At 35.2% G+C, this 19308-nt stretch overlaps 1 protein-coding gene across 2 annotated transcripts in view; it reads right to left on the minus strand.

The window, feature by feature from the left end:
• The window catches only part of LOC126979384 (neuroligin-4, Y-linked-like), a 125356-nt gene that overhangs the window by 86441 nt on the left and 19607 nt on the right, over positions 1 to 19308 (minus strand). The window lies entirely within an intron of this gene.

A 19308-nucleotide genomic window follows, 5' to 3' on the forward strand; every position in this document is an offset into this window, starting at 1 on the left:
GAGACACTTGCTCCAAAAATAATTAGTTATTATTGTTAATGCACTATTACCAAATTCAAATATTTTTATTCAAAACAGAATGTGATATATATAGATATCACTTACTGAAAAATCAAAAATTACCACCCATTCACCCAACTCAGCAGGCTTCTTTTTTTTTCATAAAATATATGATCCCAAAATACAATTAAACTTATTATTTAATAGCCTGAGAGTGGTCGCTCTATGCCTAATCTGTGGTATCATTAAGAAAGTCATTTATTTTATTGTAACCTTTACCACACTAACGTTTTTTAACAATTTTTTTGAATATCGTAAAACATTTGTTTTGAACTTTTTCTGGGATCTTGTTGTAAATGCGTATAACATAGCATCGTTCCTGGCGTTAACATTTTGATTATGACAGTTTCTAGCAAATTCAATATATACTTTTAATAAAACAAATTCTATGACAACATATTTAAAGAAGACAATAATCCAAGAGCAAGTATTTGGAATATTTAAGTTGAGTCCGAGAATTGTCCTTTATTTTGAATAATAAAAAAATAATTTACATACATTGTGTCGGATTGTACATTTTTTGTTTTATCTCAACACACTTTACAGTGCACAAGTGGAAAATAATCCAAACGGCGAAAATTGTATTTGTATGCAAATACACTTGGAGCGAAATCTACGCCAAGGGGAAACTGCTTTGCGCGATACAAATATGAAATATCAATACATTTCGTTCTATCGTAACGCTTTGCTTATGTATGAAATTTAATATTTAATCAATCGTCTAAGTGGTATTCGCTCACTGTAGAGTGTAGAAACAGTATCTGTGTTATTGCAAAATAGTGTTATTAAATATGTGTTGAACACTTGATTTCAAAAAGTTCTATTACAAATTTGTGTCTTTTTGTTGTATAGCGTTCAACAATCTTTAGACATTACTTTTATTTAAACATGAGTCGAAGTCAGTTGTATATCCTTATTCATGTGTTTTCATTTTTCCGAACAAAATTTTACATCAGATTGTCGTAAATGCTACATCTACTAAATTTAAGGTACTTCCCCTCCATGTGGCATAACCGTGGGACGTCCTGTATAATATTATATACCATTTCTTCTTGCGTCCAATTTTCTCCCCGCTATCAATTTTTCTCTCATCCTTGGAATCCATTTCGTTAACTTTGTCGAATTTTGCGATTTGAAAATAAGCAAGTTACAACTGTTCGCTTTCAAACTTAGCCGGGTTATACTTTGTCGCCAATTGCCATACTGTAATTACTGCTATTTCAAACTTATGTCAAATCACTGCACGATTCAAATTAAATTAAATTTAAATTGTTACCTAGGCAGTCACGCCTCTTATTACGTAGTATATACATCCTCTTTGGTTGAATCAAAAATTATAAATAAAATTGACATTTAACCGGCACGCACGGCTGTCAGATAGATGACAGCTGACACAGTTCGTATCCGCCCCTTTACTTATTTTTCTATATTTGATATTTCTTAAAATACCTGTATAGGTAAGTATAATACGGGTTGCATGGTTTTTCATTAACATTAATAACAATAAAAATTGTGACAACAAATATTTAGTCATATTTATATGTAATTTGCTTTAAATGGATCGCGTGGGACCGAACACCAATTCAGTAAATGGTTTGCATACTGACGATTTAATTAAACACAAGCTAAACACTGTTTTGTAATAGAAAAAGATCTTAGAACCTCTAAGTGCAGTTTAGTCCAACTTGAGAGACAGGATAGTTTTTATTTCGATTTGGGACCCATAATTATTTCTATTTCCAGCTGACCCGACAGACTTTGTTCTGTATATAATAAATAAAATAATGTTTTTATGCGAAGTTCTGCTGTGTAACAATTTCATTATAACAACAGGGAGCATTTTTACGAAATAATTCTTGATGTTATTAAAATATTTTATTGACATATTCATAAAAAAACAGTATTTTATTTATTATGTACAGAACAATATCTGTCGGTTCAGCTAGTATACCTATAAAATAAAAATAAATGAAAAGACACATCTTATAAAAGTCACCTAACACGATATGAAAATCTTGACCTTGCCCGAGCTTCGTCAAATCTCACATCACAGGTAAATATAACGAATAATACACATCATTGACGTTAATAATAATATAATTATTCATTCTTTCAGTCGGAAGACGTCCACTGCTGGAGAAAGGCCTCCCCCAAATATTGCCATGACGATCGGTCCTGCGTGCCCTCATCCATCCTACTCTGGCCATCTTGTGGGGGGCCTACCAACACTACGCCTGCCGGTACGTGGTCGCCATTCGAGGACTTTACTGCTCCAACGGCCATCTGTCCATCGAGTTATGTGCCCTGCCCACTGCCACCTCAGTTTCGCAATCATTTGGGCTAACTCGGTGACTTTGGTTCACCTACGGATCTCCTCTTTTCTGATTCGATCTCGAAGGGATACTCCGAGCAAAGCCCTCTCCATTGCCCGCTGAGCAACAGTGAGCTATATAATATAATGATTACCTCTTTCATAATATTGACATACCTACCTCGACCTTGAAAGAAAAAAACAAATTTAATATGAGCAAAATCATAAACTTGAGGAACATTCAATGTAAATAAGCTCTACATTTTGCAACACTCGAAACACAAAACTGAAATATTAAGCAAGTTAAATAAAATCTCGCGGAACTAAAACTTGTAACGAAAAAAGTTTTGCCATGTTTTGCGCCTGCAGCTGCCAAATTAAAATTTTACTCGTAAACTACATTTTTATTTCGGCTAACTGTTGCTTGTGGATTCTTATAGTTGATAATACGACACTTTTTTATATCCTTTGTCTGCTTTTTCATTGCTTTCTAGTTTATTTAACTATCTATCTTTGTATCCGCATAACTCTATTTTTATTTATTTGACAAACCAACAATATTCATGCACAAATGTAAAAATATCAACAAGGAGGCTTAAAACTAAAAGACATATTATTATTATAGCAAAAATATCAATAACTGGGATGTACAAAAGATTTAGACACATACAGATTATTTTAAGTAGTTTAACAAAAATTATAGTAATTTCTACAAATTAGCTCCCTTACGCAGGAAGTCAATGACATTATGACGAAAGCAGGTTGACGTGGAATTAAATAAATTGAGTTGCTGTATATTTTGTGTAAGTGTATTAAATTGGAGTCTATTATGAGGATGATACGAAAATATTAGACTCCGTTTGTTTTTGGCACTGGCATACAAAATGGAGTCATTGACTTAGGTACTGAACCTTACTTAAGGCAGGGGACTGAGCTAACGACCTCGAGCGGAGTTAGGTTACCTCTCTCGCACACGATCGATAGATAGTTATAATTCAGAATTAGAAGTATTTTTAATTTAATACAAACATAATACAATTTTCTTTACAAAACTATCTAAACCATGTATACATAATAGCTTTAAGGGTAAATTTAATATATACACTTTTATAATAAAGTCCTAGTAATCAGGCATTATCTATAAATAAATTGAAATATTTTATTAAAAAATGGTTTCCTCGTCAATCCTTTTACTACACAGCTGAATATCTAAGTGATCGAAGAGCCTGGGACAAGAAATTGATTTATTTTATAGCAACAACAATGATAGCATAGTTGTATATTTTATTAGAGCGGAAAAAAAGAATGATGGGAGAATTTCTTGCGCCGCTTCTTTTCTCTCAGAGCGCCATTTGTTTTGTAGTTTTAGAAATTACATTTTGAGAAAATAAATGCCATTTATGCCTTTTATATCATGTTAAATAGTATTTTTGTACATTTAATAATTTTTTGTTTTATTTTTAATAAGATTGAATGATTAACATGGCTCCAACTGCAAATTTTAGGGGTATTTTGGTGATTTTTTTCGCACTGTCTATAAAAATTTGAAATTTAAAGAATAATGAATTTCCTTCTCGTATTCTGTAGATTTACAATTATTTTTTGTAAAAATTTAAGCTTTATATTAACCGTCAAGATATGGCTTCAATGCGCTATTTTAGCGATTTCTTGTGATAGCGGCCTCAAGGATCGCCTTTACTTATTTTACCAACAATGACTCGACATCATTAAAAGGGTTCTAAAGCATATTTCTGTGTTAGTAATTTTTTTGAGAAAATGGATAAAGGTGCTAGATTCACAGGAGCGTTGCCGGCCTTTAAGGAAGGTGTACGCGCTTTTCTTGAAGGTACCACACTTTCGTATCGTCCCAGAAACACCGCACAAGGAAGCTCAGTCCACAGCTTTGTAGTACGTGGAAGAAAGCTCCTTGAAAACTGCACTGTGGAGGACCGCCACACATCTAGATGGTGGGGATAGTATCCTAAGTTGTGGTGTCGTGCAAAGGTGGAATTCGGCGGCAGGAATCAGGTGAAACAGCTCTTCGAAACACTCCCCGTGACAAATGCGGTAGAATACACACAATGAAGCGACATCTCTATGCAACGCCAAGTGACCCAGCCGTTCACAGAGCACTGGGTCCCCAACAATTAGAGCTGCTCTTCGTTGCACGCGGTCAAATGGATCGAGCTGATACTGGGGCCGAATACTCCATGTGGGGCCGAATACTCCATGTGTGGCCGAAATATCCATTTAGAACTAACCTCTTTTTTGATCAATTCACGCACACTAACTAAAAGTGTCATACAAATCGCGAGTGCAAGACGTTTGTTACAAATTACATTATTTTTCATACAAGTATAATCGTAATTTGCTCTCTTACATCCTGGTATAATATTTGCATAATCGATTTCATATCCAACTGCATAGTTACTAATGTGGAGTGACATATTGTACTGGTATTACCACTTAAGTTTAATAACCATTATGAATCATGTTACTGCAGGATTGTTGACATGATCCGTGTCTTTAAGCTCTCAAATTAGATTCTGTATGAATGCGGTAAAAAAGATTAGACAACCGTACTAGACACGTTTTATTTGTGTAATTAATCCCAGAAGTGAGGGTTATCACTTTAAAACCATCTACCAGTGGGAGGCTCCTTTTACACAGGATGCCGGCTAGATTATGGGTACCACAACGGTGCCTATTTCTGCCGTGAAGCAGTAAGTAGCTGGGGGTTAAATTGGACAAGGTTCAATTTACCCTATTCTACGACCTTCTCGAGAGAAACAGCGTAGGAGATAACAGCCTTGGGGCACTCCGGTCGTTGATCAACTGGTGACCCTCAAGGTATACCGAGAGCTGGCGGTTAATTATGCTCTCCATGATTTTGGAAAGCAGGGAGGTAATCGCTATAGGCCTGTAGTTTGCCGGATCCGAACTGTCTCCTTTTGGATCGGATGGACAAGGGCTGACTTCCATGAGTCAGGGACTACGCCTTTTGAATAAGAGTGCCGGAATAAACGCGTTAGCACCGGCATCTACTCAGGGGCACACGTTCTAAGCACGATTGGAGAAATGCCATCCGGCCCGCTCGACTTCCTGACGTCCAACGAAAACAGAGCTCGTCGAAAAGTTTTTTGTCTGAACTGTACTTCAGGGATGGAGCTCTGACACCGCGGGATGATCGGCGGTGTTTTTCCGTTGTCGTCAGGAGTCGAGTTGGAGGCAAAAAGAGTGCACAGGAGGTCGGCTTTCTCTTTTGCCGTATCGGCCAGGGTGTCATTCCTCATGTGCAACGGCGGCATGGACGGCTGGTTGAAGTTACCAAAAGTAGCTTTCGATAACGACCAGAACTTGCGTGTTCCGGTCGGGTAACTGGAAAGCTGCTCGCCAATTTTGACGACGTGCTTCGATTTCGCGGGATCCGTGCAGGCACGTCATCAAATGCCGCTTGAATGCAGCCCATGAGGTGATCCGTTTCTGCGTTACCACTTTGGGACCTGTAGTCACACGCATAGATGCGGACGTGGTCTTTTAAATCTACGCGGAGCCAGAGAGTAGATAGGTCCCTACCCACAAAATTGCCGAGACGGCGACAGCAGGTATCCTCCCTAACGTACACACATACCCCGGCATGAGGCAAAAAATTATACTCAATTTTGTACCTGGGGTACGTTAAATATGACGTATCGCTAGATCGAGATATCTGCGTCTCCGTAAGGAAAGACAAGGCCGGCTGCGCCGTCTCTAGGTGGTGGTGGACGGCGTTAAATTTGGAGTGAATTCTCCTGATGTTACAGAAGTCCACATTAAGCGTGGAGCGGGGTGCCGTGGTGTTGCTGCCCTATTTGTCCTGTGAAATGCGCGGTACTGTGCCCTCCCCAGAATACGAGGGGCAGCCCGAGCGTGAATGCTAGGGGAGGGATTCTCCGGCTCTGGTAGAGCCTCCTGGGGTAATACCTTTTTTAGGACCGCTCTCATATTTTTGAGAGGGGGGAAGGGATGGCCTCCGGTCCTCGACACTAACCTATGCGAAACATAGCGGCACTAGGCCGCTACTTCACGCTGGTATTCTGTGCGAGTGTGGTAAGTAACCCGGACGAGTCTGGCCCGATTGTGCTGACGTCATAAGCCGGCAGCGTGACTCTCCCACTTTCAATAAGCCCGTAGTCGCCTCTTACGACACCCGTGGGCCTGGGACTACCCTATTCTTTTTACAGCCTTTTTATTTATTTTAACCTTAAAGAATAAGTCTCAAGGCCTATCTTATACGATTATTGACATATTTGCTTTAATATTCATTTAAATGGTTGCCCCTCAATATTTTTATTTAAATTTTATTAATATAGGCGAAAATTTCTAGAAACTTTGTTAACAAGAGAAACACCCTTAAGTTTGGTTGGTTACTTCTCGGTTAAGTCGAGTAGTTATTTTGCTTTCTTACATCACATTCAAACACTTATGACACTTACTATCGTTAAATAAGAGCAAAAAATAATATTTTAGCTTATTTTTCAAATACCTGTCAAACGTCAAACGAGTGATAAGTAAATTGGCAAATATTTCATAAAAAAATTGCCCAACATTCCTCAAAAAGTTTCCAATTAAAATAATAAAATATTGAATTCGAACAACGGCGATACTAGCTAGGGAAATCGAACAAAATATGACTGAGGGGCAAAAAAGTGTGATAGGGATAGGGGACGAGAACGTGACAACTAAACCTATTCTCCCGATGTTCCTCTATTAAATATTATATCAAGTTAACTTAGATCATTACTACTTCTAGATAGACTATGACAGCTATGAAAACGTTGAAAAAAAATGTGTTTAGAGTAAACCTTTACTTTAAGCAAAGCGTAAAATACGTTGCGTAAAGGTCCTGTGATGTCATCAAGGAATTTTTTTTATCCAGATAATTAATTTAGTAGATCGAATAAAAAAAAAATGAGCAAAATAGGAAAAATTTAGGCTCTTAATATGTACTTAAGACTGAGGAAAACATCAAAATTAAATTGAGTTTCTTATAATTTTGTAGCTAAATTCAGAAATTTATGCATTCAAAGACAATTTACGTATACATAGCTCTGCAAAGTAAATGATACCATAAACAAGGAGGTTGCAAAAAGTCACAAAGTGAAAGGCCAAGAGTAGAATTTATACATCGTTAGCCTTGCCAAAGGTTTCAGTACAAATGGTTGGACGGGCCATTGGGCGAAAACTGTAAAGATAGTTAACATTTTCACAACACAAACTGGCCGGCATACTCACATATAAAACTGTTGTACTCCCGAAACAAAAGCGATTTATACTACTGTGAGTTTCATTTAAGGCACAACATTAATTTTACTTTAAATTGCTTTGTTAGTCAAAATAGTTAAGCAGCTTACTAAAAGAATGAAAATTCATTTTTCTTTCATTCCATGTTTACATAGATGATAAATTTTCATTTAATGTCATTGAATGGAATACTTTTGGAGTTCGTTTAATTTGTGATGTTTTTATCAAGAAATTATAAATAAATAAATATAAAAAATAATGGATGCGTCCACACCTTCATTTCCTTTATTCATCAAGTTTCAAGGGTGTTCACAATCTTCATATGATCAGAAAGAAAGAAAAATATTTATTTCACGAAACATATAACATATACACTTAATATAATAAGATAAATGTACAAAACAAACCGGAAAAAGCACGTATTTAAGTAGTAATTGATTTAATGTTGGACAGTTCCTGTGCAGTGCAGGAAATGGGTCACCGACTCAGGATTATCAGTAATACGGCCGAGGCTATGGAAACAGCACTGATTTTCAGCGGTGGTGATCAGTAAATTTTGATCGTTCCAGTTCTGCTGCGAACTGCGTCATTCTACCTGACGTTCATCTGCTATTGTACTCGATATGAAATGGCTGAGTCAGAGGTTGTTCTGTATATATGTTCTTTATATTATTAAATAGTTCTAGCCCAAATCCAAATACCGTTCGTTAAATAGTTTTTTCATTCGCAAAGCAAAATAGAAACAAAGGTTTACAGATTTTTCATGCTTTCGTCATTGTTAATAATCTTTTTTGCTACTCGTTGGAGTGCGCATCTATAGGCTTTTCACATTGCATAGTAACAACTGAGATTGCCTTTTTTGTACCCAAAACGTCATATAAAGGTATAATAATTTGGTTAATCTAGACCAAAAAAAGAGAGTGAAGGTGCATTAAATCACAACAAGCTGAAAGTCAGTAAAATTTTTATAAATTATAAATTAATAAATTATAAAAAAAAAAAATAAGTTCCCAATCATTCCCGTGAATTGGAAAAACGCGCTAAGTACACTACCTCATAGGTAGCGTGGAAACATGTACTTATTATGACGATAATAACTTTTACAACTTTTTGAATCGTTATACTCAGAAACGGTGAACGGAACAGAAAAAAGTATAAATACATTTTTATAGATAATTTTATGATCTACAATTTTTGCTGTGGGTACTTTTATGATAAAACTTACTGTTTTGCTTAAAATTGCGAAAAGCTCATTTTTTTGACTTGACCTCGAGTAAAATATATTCCATAGACGGCAATGATGGTGAACTAAAAATTTTATGTCTGTTTTGAACAATTTTACAGAATTTTAAGCTTTACTGGAATACAATTACTTAATACTGTTTGGTACGTTTACTGTTATGTCTTATTTTCCCATCTTTAAAGTCTTATCAATGAACGATACTGTTATTGGTAGATACTATTTGGTTGTATCTCTTGTATCTATTATATCTCTCAGACAGTAATAATGTCTGGTTTGGTATTGTAAAATTAAATGCTAACACGGTGCGTACAATTTATTGTTTCTTCTCTAAATACAATATATCAGTATTTGCTTATTTAAAATATAAACGTTCCTTACAAATAATTATTTTTTTCTAAATATTGGAATTAAGCAGGTTTTCAATGCTGATATTTTTAATTATCCTGGTGGTCCTCATACAATACAAAGTCAAAGTAAAATATATATTGTAGCACCACCAACCTTATATATTTGCGCAAAATACAAGTAAATCGGATATCTTGAAGGCTTACAATCATGTGCATCAGTATCATGGCCGTATCAGTCGTCACGCCAGCATCAATGAAGTCATCCGCAGGGCATTTACAGTTCTTAATATACCAGCTGTTTTAGAGACAAAAGGTACTACCCGACGCGATGGCAAGCGTCCAGATGAAATGACGCTGGTGGCTTGGGCACGGGGAAGGACGCTGGTATGGCACGTAACTTGCGCCGACACTCTGACTCCTTCTCATGTCCAAGTTACGTCAGTTGCTGCTGAGGCTGCTGCTTCGACTACCGAAGACAGCAAGCGTCGCAAATATGTCGGTGTCAGTGAATTTTACATCTTTGTGCCGTTTGGTATGTACAAAGCACTATCTTCTCGCCTTAATAGCGCTACTGGCAATCCAAGCGCTAGCACCTATTTCGGTCAACGGATCAGCCTAGCTATCCAACGTGGAAATGCCGCCAGTAATCTTGGTACGCTTCGTAAATATAGTTAATTAAAGTTAGTTTAATTTAAAGTAATCATAGTACTAGTAGTAGCCGTTCCTTTCTTAAAGACCTGAAATATATAGTTTTCAGATGTCATCATCTTGTTTTTTTTACAGATTAAGGAGACTATAGACTCAAATCTATAATCGTTTTAATTTCAACTCGATCCCGCGATCCACGCGTTCCCGAGATAAAGGGTTTTGACAGACACACAGATGGACAACAAACAGATCCTTTAAGGTTTCCGTTTTTTCCTTTTCAGGTTAAACCATAAAAATTGGATTTGGTAAAAAAATATAAAGGGAATAAAATCAACTGAATAATTAACTACCACCATCTGAGCCCGAAGCTCATCGTAAATGACTCAGATAAAAAGCACTCTAATTTATCTCATGCCATCAATCCCACATTAAATATGCTGTATACGTTTAGGTGTAACACATTCGTTCCCTCAATAAAATAGGCTAATACCAAAGGGACTACCTAAAGGTTAAATGAAGACGCAACAGTAAAAAAGTAACGGAGATATACGTTTATATAATTAAAGTGAGCCATCAAAGCCGACAGGGCACTCTTGCAATTTGCAGGAAAACCTCTGGGGTCCAATGAAAGGGTTGTACGAATTGGACCTAATGAGATAAGCTATTTTAGTTTATGTTCAAATAAAACTCGCTCTTTTTGTTCAAGGTTTTTCTTTACATTAACTGTTGCAAGCACCATCAACATTAGAGCCGTGTATACTTTTTGTAGGCAACTCTACTCGTGTTGATATTTTTTTTTATATCTAAATTTTTACCAGTTATTGTATTGCTTACATTTAAATATGGTCACGGCCTTTTGGACGTTGATATACAATGTTTTAAAAAACCCTGTACGATAATTGACACCAATATTATGAAGAATGCGGAGATTAAACTTAGAACTTAAAACCAAAATAAAACTTAGATTAAATGCTACAGTAAAAAGATCATGTCATATTAAATGGTTTTAAAAATCTTGAGAACCCCTGACTTATTTATACTACCAGTAACAAAGGTCATCGCCCTGAACTCGGTCCAATGGCGTAGAGCTCGCCAGGGGCATCTCGTCTCGCATACCGCTGTCCTTTGACCGATGCCGCCAATCCCGTAAATGCCTGTATTATGTATAAACTCTGCTAGACATAAAACAACCATATTATTTTCAAATATTTACCTCAGTGACCTTTTAATATACCTATACGTGTGACTTATATAAATAATCATAATTTTCATATTATACTAACCAGGCGCTGTAGTTTCTGATCTTTAAAATTTTCTTGTAATAGTTTTAAAAACTTATGTTCGAATAAAAATTTATACATAAAAGCCAAAATTCATATTAATTGTATTTCGGCACTCGTAATATTTCAAATAATAACATGGAGACCGCATAGTGAGAAGTAGAGAAAAAAAGTAGCATTTTTTAGAAGAATTTTCGAAAAAGACCAAGTTTTATCGGAAAAGTATTTTTTGCTTGTTTAAGATATTTTTCACATCACGGCGGCACCACACTAAACTACTGATCTACGCTTCAGTTATTTTTATCGAAATACAAATCCGTTAGCTACATTAAAAAAAATGAAAATAAGGGACGAGATGAGCATGGCGTTCAGCTGATGGTAATTGATGCGCCCTGCCCCTTAAAACGCAGTGCTGCTCGGGAGTCTTGAAAAATCCAAAAATACTGCGCACTACAATTGCGCTGGAAACCTTGAGACATAAGATGTTAAGTTAGGATGTCAATTGCCTAGTAAAATAATTTCACTGTCTACGGTGCCCTTCAGACCGACCAGACAGTAATGCTTCACGGCACAAATACGCGCCGTTGTGGTACCTACCCTTATTCTAGCCGGCATCATTTGCAAAGGAGCTCAATTAAAATACTTCAGAATATCGACAAATTATGGTAAAATTTGCTTTGCTTGACTCAGATACGCAAATTAAAAAGCCACATCAACATTAATTTGACCTCATTTATTTTGATACTAAAATATTTATTTGAAACCATCATTTGATGTCAATATGGAATGCTTCATCACTTTGTTAGTAGAAAAGTATATAAGATACAACCGTAGGTGCAAACTATAAAATTTTGAATGAACTAGAAGACATAGAATTGCATCGGAATCATTAGAATCTTTATAATTTTTGTGATTTTTTTTAATTGTATATAAATTATAAGTTTTGTGTTTAATTAATTCGACACGCGTTTCGCCCCTACACAAAACACCCTCAGGAGATGTTGACTCGCCAAATTCTGACACGAAAAACTTATATTAATTGTTGCTGCAACTTGGCTATTACCATTGACTAGTTTTGAATATTTTTGACGTGTTTTCATAAACATTTTTATTATAACCAATTACTTTACATTCTATAAGAAAACCCCTATCATTAGTTGTGTTAAACAAAGAGTTGAGGAAAGGCAACTCAAGTCATTTGCAACTAGAATCCACAGTATCCCTGTAAATAATTCAAGCTTTTCTGAGCCCAGAATCCTCAATCTAATTTCCAATCCTGGCGACTTAAAACCCGGAAAATCCTACTTGAATAAGGAATTTTTAGAGCACACACTGCACAGTAGAATTCAAAGTAAATATACGATTGATATTCAAGAAAGCTGCCAAGTGCTCGGGTAATTTAATAAAAATTCTTGCTAAGTAATGGTAATATTTTAAGTTGCAGGCTGACAAATGATGTAGAATAACTGAATACTTAAGAACTTTACCTTTCAACATAATATGATGGTTTATAGTTATTTATGCAACTGTTGTATAATAAGGGGTATTTAAACACTCATGTGATAAGATTATTACATGAGTGTTTTAATACCTAATTATCAACAGTTACATATAAGAATGTATCTACACTCATAATATGAATCCTCTATAAAAGATTCAAAAACAGTTAGCTTACTGCTAACATTAAAAAAGCCATTCCTAGTAACCATTACATCATCTAAACGAGTGTTGTAATCTTGTGCTGAATTTCATTACAACACTCGTTTGGATGGTAACTGTTTTAGAATCTTTTTATTAGCATTTTCTATCTAGCTTCGAGAGGATTAACAGACTACATTGTGGTTTAAAGTTCTCTTTAATTTTGTAAATGCTGCACAATTTAGGATCAGTTTATAGGGGTGATTAAAATAATAGATAATTTCAGGACCAGAGAGAATACAGAATAAGAAAAAGAATATATTTGTTTAAATCGATCTCTGTATAATTAAATATTTATATATCATATCTGGCTGATACTTGCGACTTCGTCCGCGTACGCACGTTGTGCTTATAAAAACAGTTGTTTCCTAAATCTTTAATAACTTATTATTAAATAAAGGTATCGCAACATTTTTTGAGATAAGGGTCAAGTGTCTAAGTAATAAGACTTGGAATTACCGTTGGTTGAAATCTATCCAGCAGCTTTTTCGTGATACGCATACGCATAAACAAATTAATGCCTCTTTCATTTTATTTATATAGATAATGTAATACTCTATTACAATACAATCTCTTGACATTCAAATATTTGTCATAAATAATATTTATTATAATTTGATTGGAATAAGTTGAAATATTTTAAACGAATATTTATATGATTAAATTTAGTTTATCAGGGAATCGTCACTGTAGTCGAAGACTGTATCGTGGGATCAGATGAAGCTATGATTATAAATAACAGTTTAACTTGGCAGTCATCATTTGGCATAGCTATGGCGAAGTTTTAAGATTTACCTATAGGCTTTACATCCCAACAAATTTTATAAGTGACCGAACCGATTTTGATAAAATTTAGTACAGAGATACACAAGAACTTGAATAAGACTAAGCTAGGCTAGGCGGGGTTGAAATATAAGTTTGTATGAAAAATCGTCAGTATCGCAGAAGCACCATGAAAATTTTAAATGTTTGTGTTAGCGTTTTTTAATTTTAGATCTGTGTGGGGTGAATATAATTTGCAAAATGAGTTTACTAAAAATTAAAAAATTCTGCCGAAAGTAACTATTGCACGCGCACGAAGTCTTGCGTAAAGACTAGTTTTATATAAAAATGACGAGCGCAATCGTAGTGTTGCTTATAATTTGAGTTTTCTATAATCCTGAGCTTTTCGTCTTAAACGTTAATAACTCGCTCGTTTCTTCGTGTCTTTTTAATAAAAATACAGACGTATTTTCATATATCTCATATATTCTTTCATATATCATTCTAAATTTACAAAACACAAAGTTTTTGAATGTTAAATTTGATTGGAAATCCCGTTTTCAAACCCTTTCCAAAAAAATCTATTAAAAGAAAAACACACACGGTAGAAGTGAATACTTTATCACGCGTGATAAATAAGAAGTCTCCTTTGGTAAAATTTAATTGAACGAGCGTCACATAGCCGAGCAGAAAACAACTCACAGAACGTAAATCAAATCAAATTAAAATCACTTTATTCATGTAGGTCACGGAAATGATACTTATGAATATCAAAAAAATATTTTTCATATTGAATCTACCGCTACTACGTAAAGGGTTGAGCTAATGAGAAGAAATAGCAAGAAACTCATTGCCACTCTTTTATATTAAGATCTACATTTCCATCGATTTACAAATAATTTCAATAACAATATAATATTATGTAAAGTGATGCAACAAACATACTCAAACGTCTAATAGTCAATGCCTTGCACGAGTAAATAAAAAAAAATAAGTCTTCACTTCATTAAATATATAATGTAGATGCTATAGAGTTATTATGTCGGGAAATAAATTGTCACTATCTACCCCAACTATAGGTCGAGACTATAAAGCAATAAAGTCAGATTGACATAGAAACGTTATATTGCCGGCAACTTTTTTTTTTAAATATAGATTGGAAAACCAAGAGCGGTGACGTAAAGCCGGAGATTTATAGCAAATCCGTGACACATATAAAACACCGGCGCGTTTTTACGACGAGCTGCCATACAAGAATTTATTGTAAACAAAAATAGTTTTGTTTTTCTCCAGATACTTTTGTTTTCATATTGAATTGTTAGAAGGCCAGTCTTTGTATTGGTTCTATTTTATATAGCCATGCTGTCGTTAACAAAACTTTTGCATCTAAATAACAGTGCTTACATAAAAAGTATGGATTACTTTTAAAACATTTTTGCGGCGGCCCAATGATGCGTTGCCAATTTTGATTTTGATGTTCTTTTTTTATGATAATACGGGTAAAGACAAACAGGACGAAACAACTGATGGTAATTGATACGCCCTGCCCATTTCAATGGAGTGCCGCTCGGGAAAAAAAATTGTTTTGTATGTTTTAATTAGTCCTAAATACCAACAAAACAATGCCTAAAATCACGATACTGTACTACTAGGATCCACCTACACTGGTTTTGTACATAATTTAATTGTTAATAAACATATTTTGAAATTGAAATGACATGAATATTTCTGATCGGCACTACAATTGCGCTCGTTACCTGAGACAAGATGTTAAGTCTCATTTGCCCAGTAATTTCACTAGCTACGGTGCCCTTCAGACCGAATCATAATAATGCTTACACATTACTGCTTCACGTCAGAAAAGGTGCCGCTGGTGGTACACAGATAGCGAGATTAGATTTTTTATACGTCTAGATAGACTATGACAGCTGTGAAAACGTCGAAAAATATAGACTTTAGAACTAACCTCTATTTAGAGCAATTCACGCACACTAACACTAAGTGTCGTACAAATCGCGAGTGTAAGACTTAGCTTGTCACGCACACTAAACTTAATTATACTCCTGGCCTGTTTTTATCAGCTGTCTAACAGCAAGATACTCTATCTAGACGTATAAATTATGTAAAGTCAGAATCTAAAAAAAATACTGGCCATCAAGGTGACGTCATCAAATAATGTGATGAAACTTTTGCTATTAATAAGAGCAGCAGCCGTATAAATAAAGAAAATCATCAATTTAATCCCGAGCCTCATAGCTCGCGAAATTCAATATTGAAGTCTAACCGAAATTAATTTTCCAAGCCGTCAATCATTCACGAATTAACTGATATTAAAAAAGTGTTACGAATTTATCTTAAACGGGCGCGCAGTGCTGTCAAGGGCACCTGCGTTGCTAAATATATTAAACCTAAATCTTCTAAAGCCGCTTAAGGTGTCAGTGAAAAGACTGATAGATGAACTTTTGTATTTGTTGTTCTGCCTATCGAATTCTTCTAAGATTTCGTAACCATATGGAGTCCTGTTACTCAAATAAACATTTTGACTGTTCAATATACTCTTGATAATGTTCTATATATTCATAAGCACATTGAGGAATTTGCTAGAAACTGTGACAATCATAATGTTAGCACGAGGAACAAACATAAACTTGTAAAGCCTACTACTCGGCTTAGTCGAGTTAGTAAGTATTTTATTGGGCAATGTATATGCTTCTACAATTTGATCCCAGAAAATGAACAATACGAATGTGTTACGAAATTTAAAAGAATTGTCAAAAACGTTTGTGTGAGAAAGGTAAATAATAAACTATTTTCTTAATGATACCACAGACTGGGAATGAAGCGAACACCCTCAGGCTCTTTAATTATAAATGTTTATTGTACGATATCAAATTGTAATCCATATTTTTATATAAAAAAAGCCCGCTGAGTTTCTTGCACCCGTTCTTGTCAGGTCTGAGGCAGTCTATTTTGAATGGGTGGTAGTTTTTGACGTTCAATGTGTGATTTGGAATCCTATTTTGAATAAAAATATTTGAATTTGAAAAAGATTAGCTGTTGAGTGGTACGTACATTCATTTGTCAGTTGGCTGTTTTTTTTATGGAAGAGAAGGACAAATGAGGATTTGGGTCACCTGGTGGTAAGGGATCACCGCAAATTTCTTATAACACCAGAGGAATCACAAGAGCGTTCTATAGATCTCAGCCGAAGCGAGTTGACAGCTGGCTACACCCTATGTTACGAACAATCATAGAAAGACGTCTTCTTTGGTACATAATATATAATATTACCTAAATTGTTTAACAACCTTTTTGCCCAGTTATATATTAAAGATGTAACATAAGGTTTTTATATGAAAATAAGGGACGAGACGAGCAGGAAGGACGTTCAGCTGATGTTAATTGTTACGCCCTATCCATTACAATACAGTGCTACTACTCAGGATTCTTGAAAAATCCAAAAAATTCTGAGCGGCACTACAATTGCGCTCGTCACCCTGAGATATAACATGTTAAGTCTCATTTGCCCAGTAATTTCACTAGCTAGGGCGCCCTTCAGACCGAAACACAATAATGTTTACTCATTACTGCTTGACTGGTGGTTTTTAGGTTGGTTATAACGAACTGAGGAACCACAAAGATCCCCAGAATATTTCTATATTATTTGACTAGCTACTACTAGCTGATTACCCACCACTTCCTCCGCCTACACATACAACTGAGAACGTAGTGCTTATAACAATCGTTTTTTTTATAACTTAAAAAAAATATATTAAATTGTTATATGAAAATATCGGAATACCTTTTTTTAAAATAAGAGCCAAGTGTAAAATAATAAATTATACATATAATATAATATGAAAAATATAAATATAAATCCTTGTGCGGTGTTCCCGGGACGGTACGACATGGGTACCGTGGGTTCAAGGCCGGCAACGCTCCTGTGATTCCTCTGGTGTTGCAAGAGAATTTGGGCGGCGGTGATCACAAGGTGACCAGCACGCTCGTTTGTCCTCTCCTTCCATAAAAAACAAATTAAGATAACAATTCAAATTCTAAGTTTTATTCCTTTTTGTGAATTTTAAATGAATTTTTACATTAGGTTTTTGTGTAAAACTACATTTTTATTTTTTAATTTCACCCAAGATTTTGTGACCTTTGCAGAAAAAGTTTTCAGGGCGACTGCGGTAGTCTGTAGATTATCATAGTTGTCATTATGAAGTTTAGCACCATTGGTGCTTTGGAGGTGATATTTGCTGTAGATGGTTTAAAAAAAAATTAACTCACAGAGTTTCATTCTTTTTTGGTTTGTGTAATTTTGCGTTTTAATTTTGAGATTATTGGAGGCATTAGAAAACATAAGCCCATCTTCTATATTTAAATTTCGATGTTGCCTGCCTAACCTGCCTTTCTTGGAATAAATCTATTCTCTGTTGCCAAAATTTAAGGATAATTGAATTAGGAGACTTAAACTTATGATAATTTATTTTTGTTAAAAACCTTTTGTCCTCAAACACCTATATAACCTATACGGTGCATAGAACTCACTCCCTTGTAATCATACTTTAATCATCTAAAAATCAATAAGTAATTATTAAAGTGAAACTTTTATTACATCGTCTCAAACTTTTTCGTCTGTGTGTTGCATGTCGCGTGACGGTCCGTTGGCGTCTATAGTTTGCAGCAGCTGACCGTGTAGTGTATAGACTATTACTCATTTGCGCCAGTGCTCCACGCCTTTTTTTTTGTTTTTGTAAATGTTTAATGTAAATATTTTTCCCTAATTTTTAGTCTATAATGTGAAAGAGGGACCAGTGGGAGGCTCCTTTGCACCGGATGCCGGCTAGATTATGGGTACCACAACGGCGCCTATTTCTGCCGTGGAGCAGTAATGTGTAAGCATTACTGTGTTTCGGTCTGAAGGGCGCCGTAGCTAGTGAAATTACTGGGCAAATGAGACTTAACATCTTAGTCTCAAAGTACCGAGCGCAATTGTGGTGCGACTCAGAATTTTTGAGTTTTTCAAGAATCCTGAGCGGCACTGCATTGTAATGGGCAGGGCGTATCAATTACCACCAGCTGAACGTCCTGCTCGTCTCGTCCCTTATTATCATAAAAAAAAAGTTTCACTTTAACCGTGGTTTCATAAAACTACACAATCCTTTTTTTTATGTTAACGTTTTACGCGAATATGTGATAAATCTTGTAGGGTCGTCTTGTTTCTTCTTATACATACGCACACACTAAGTTTTAACAAATCTTTGTCGTCAATGGCTTTGTGCCTATTAACAATATTTATTCCTGAAATTTGTCAATTATTATAACAAGCAAGGAATCCCACGGAGAACGTCTTTGTAACAAGCAATTACTCAGCTCGACAAACACGCGGCCTCAGACGATGAAAGCAAGATAAACACACACGGTATTAATAACCAATGTTACTTTGTACTAAAGATTATTCTATCCACTTTGGCTTTCTCAAATATTTTAACGTGTTCCATTATTAATCGCTTATGATTTAATACGAGAAATAAATTGTAATAATCGAATAATATTCATGTCAATTTGTTTTATAATTATTTGGAATATTTTAAAATTAAACTTGTAAAATCACTTGACTTTCAAGTGGGAGAATACAAGCAATAACTTCCTACAATTGTAAATGATGTGTGTTTT

The sequence above is a fragment of the Leptidea sinapis genome, chromosome 3 (genome assembly GCF_905404315.1).
Source record: "Leptidea sinapis chromosome 3, ilLepSina1.1, whole genome shotgun sequence".
Lineage (NCBI taxonomy): Eukaryota > Metazoa > Arthropoda > Insecta > Lepidoptera > Pieridae > Leptidea > Leptidea sinapis.